Source organism: Saccopteryx bilineata, chromosome 6, assembly GCF_036850765.1.
Source record: "Saccopteryx bilineata isolate mSacBil1 chromosome 6, mSacBil1_pri_phased_curated, whole genome shotgun sequence".
NCBI classification, from domain to species: domain Eukaryota; kingdom Metazoa; phylum Chordata; class Mammalia; order Chiroptera; family Emballonuridae; genus Saccopteryx; species Saccopteryx bilineata.
In genome coordinates, this window is record NC_089495.1 from 81,177,029 (window position 1) to 81,180,830 (window position 3,802).

Genomic DNA, 3,802 nt, shown 5'->3' on the forward strand with positions numbered 1-3,802 from the left:
AAATACATAAAATCTAAACCATAGATTTTGTTACTTTATGTTTAGTTTTTTATGCTGCTTAATCTAACCCCACTTTATTTTTTCTATCTGTGTTAAAAACATATCAGTTTTATTATTATTATTATTTCTGTATTTTTCTGAAGCTGGAAACGGGGAGGCAGTCAGACAGACTCCCGCATGTGCCCGACAGGGATCCACCCAGCACGCCCACCAGGGGGCAATGCTCTGCCCCTCCGGGGTGACCAGAGCCACTCTAGCACCTGGGGCAGAGGCCAAGGAGCCATCCCCAGTGCCCGGGCCATCTTTTGCTCCAATGGAGCCTCCGCTGCGGGAGGGGAAGAGAGAGACAGAGAGGAAGGAGAGGGGGAGGGGTGGAGAAGCAGATGGGCGCTTCTCCTATGTGCCCTAGCCGGGAATCGAACCCGGGACTTCCGCACAGCAGGCCGACGCTCCACCACTGAGCCAACCGGCCAGGGCCAAAAATATATCAGTTTTAAATTGAATCTCTCTTGGTGGCAGAAACTTTTTCATTGCATATATAAGGCTTTTCTCCTTTGATGATAAAAATAACAACAAACTGCATGCTAAAAGAAATAAGTAAGACCAAACAACTCAAGCACCATATAATTTCACTCATATGTGGGATATAAAACTGTAAGCAGCAACTGATCAAAGATGAATAAAAAAATAAAAAACTCATAGACACAGACAATAAGATGGTTACCAGAGTAAATGAGGGTGGAGGGAAGTAGAAGAGGGTGAAAGGTGGTCAATTATATATATATATAATATATGGTGAAAAAGAAGACTTGACTTTGGCTGGTGAACACTCAATACAATATACAGATGATGTATTATAGATTGTACAGTTCAAATTAATATTTTATTATTTTTTATTGAGTTTACTGGGGTGACACTGTTTAAAAAAATTATACAGGCTTTAGGTGTACAATTCTACAACACATCATCTGTACACTGTATTGTATGTCCATTACCCCACTAAAGTCTCCTTCCATCACCATGTATCTTCCTATCCACTCCTCACCTCTCCCATATCCAGGTTACCCCAAGTAATCACCATACTATTGTCTGTATCAATGAGTTTTATTTGTTTTTGTTTTTATTTTTGCTCATGCCTTCCACCTCCTCCCCACCACTAACCCTCTCACACTCCTCTCATATAGCTCTCAGCATGCTCTCTATGAGTCTATTTCTATTTTGTTTGTTCATTTTATACATTGGATTCTACATATGAATGAAATCATATGGTATTTGCTTTTCTCTGACTGGCTTATTTAACTTAGCATAATACTCTTCAGGTCCACCAATACTCTCAAAAAGGTTAGATTTTCTTCTTTTTTATGACCGAGTAGTTTTCCATTGTATATACGTACCTCTGCTTTTTTTTTTTATCCACTCACTTATTGATGGGCAATTGGACTTCTTCTAATTCTTGACTACTATAAATAATATTGCATTGACCATAGAGTTGTATATATTCTTTCAAATTAATGTATCAGATTTCTTTGTGTATATTCTCAGAAATGGGATCCCTGGGTCAAAAAACAATTTTATTTTTAATTTTTTGAAAACCTGCCATACTGTTTTCCACAGTGACTGCCCTAATCTGTGTTGCCACCACCAGTACATGAAAGTTCTCTTTCCTCCACATTCTTAGCAATACTTGCTTTTTTGTTGATTTATTGATGTTATTTAGTTATTTTAAATTTTTAATAAGAGCATCTTATAGAGTATACTTACTATGAGCCAGATCTGGGCTTTTAATGCATATATTACTTTATTTATTCTTCACAACAATTATGTCAGATGGGTGTTTTATTTTTACCCACATCTTATAGATAAAGAAAACTGGGCTTTATATATATTAAATTACACTAACATAGTTGTAGTCTATTTCAGTTAAAGGTAATGTGCCTGCAAATTTGAGTTCAATTATTAAGGGGTAGAAATATATGCTTGAAAGATAAAAGGGAGTATTGAACACTTTCTTTTTTTTTCATTTTTTTTTTAAAAGAAGAGTATATTATCACATCTGGACTTTAGGTGACAATACTTGTCTAGAGCCTGACTTACCAGCAAACTTTTTTTGATTGATAAATACTACATGGATTACTATGCTGAAAGTCACAAGGTCATGGCTAATATCTTAGCAAAATGCTTTAATCTATTTGTAATGCTTGCCAAGAATACTTGAGGAGTAAGTAGCAGTATGCTATATTAAGTAACTCTGTAACAGCCTATCTTAGGTATTTCTTTCCTTTTTTCTTTTTTTTTTTTTTTGTATTTTTTTTTCTGAAGCTGGAAACTGGGAGAGACAGTCAGACAGACTCCCGCATGCGCCCGACCGGGATCCACCCAGCACGCCCACCAGGGGCGACACTCTGCCCACCAGGGGGCGATGCTCTGCCCCTCCGGGGTGTCGCTCTGCCACAACCAGAGCCACTCTAGTGCCTGGGGCAGAGGCCAAGGAGCCATCCCCAGCACCCAGGCCATATTTGCTCCAATGGAACCTTGGCTGTGGGAGGAGACGAGAGAGACAGAGAGGAAGGAGGGGGGGGGTTGAGAAGCAAATGAGCACTTTTCCTATGTGCCCTGGTCGGGAATCGAACCTGGGTCCCCCGCACACCAGGCCAACACTCTACCGCTGAGCCAATGGCCAGTGCCAGCCATTTCTTTCTTTCAATCAATTATGTAATTTCCCAAACTTAATATTTAGTATGTTCAACTAATTTTTTAAAATTAGTTCTTGTCCTCTCCAAAACAGTAAATACTATGAAAAAAATTGTTATGTCTGTCTTGTTCATTTCTGCATTGAGCTACTTCATATAACACATATGAATTGCAAATTGTGAAATGTAAAAGAATAAAATGTATAGCCCACTTAAACCCACTTGTGAATAAACATAACCTTGCTAGGTGAATAGTATGTATAGCCAAGTTTAAATCATTGAGAGCCAATAAAATGTTCTCAAAGGTCATCTGTGAATTGCTGACACCCTAGCAGTTATTTATATTGAGATGCACAATGACAAGAGAAAGTTTCCAATATCAAATCTTCTAACAACCAGCTGTAGCAATAGCCCTATAATCTTATTATTGCTGCAACAGTTTATGAAGTCAATGGCTTTATATTAATGGTAAAGTATATGATGTAATGAATATTCATGTAATAGAAATGCTTCTTGAACTTCTACTCTTTTCTAATATATTCTGGTCACAAAATCATCTTTCTGGAATAGGTAGTTCGACTTTATATCAGTTTATTCTTAAGTTCACCCTTGCATGGAGATGAGTGCTATAACTAACAGATATGAGGTAGGGTTATAATGTTTTAGGATAGAATTTTCTGTATCAGTTTTGCAATCTTGCCTTCTTTTAGTAGTATGCTTCTTCTTTATGAGACAAAACATTCAGATGCAACCATCTTCTTTACAGAATAAATGGCAGAAAAGAAAAATCTGAATTGCATTTCTGTACCTCAAATCCACAGTCAGAGACACTTGATTATTTCTATATGTTAACAAAAGCCTTAAGATAAAGGGATAAATTTATTTCTTTATTCAAAAATTTGATATAACATCTGTCTGCAATATGACCAAGAGAATTTATCAATTTATGTGATTTTTATGATAAAACAAAGGAACAAATTCACCATTATTAATCATGAGAAAAATAATTTTATACATTAGAATAGACTTTTATCAGTGGTTTTATTTATTTATTTATTTATTTTATTTTTTGTATTTTTCTGAAGCTGGAAATGGGAAGAGACAGTCAGACA

At 36.5% G+C, this 3,802-nt stretch overlaps 1 non-coding gene across 1 annotated transcript; it reads right to left on the reverse strand.

Annotated features, from left to right (window-relative positions):
- Window positions 1-401: 401 nt before the first annotated feature.
- On the reverse strand, window positions 402-477 carry TRNAS-GCU (transfer RNA serine (anticodon GCU)). The gene has a single exon. It is a non-coding gene; the product is annotated as a tRNA-Ser (tRNA).
- Window positions 478-3,802: the final 3,325 nt, after the last annotated feature.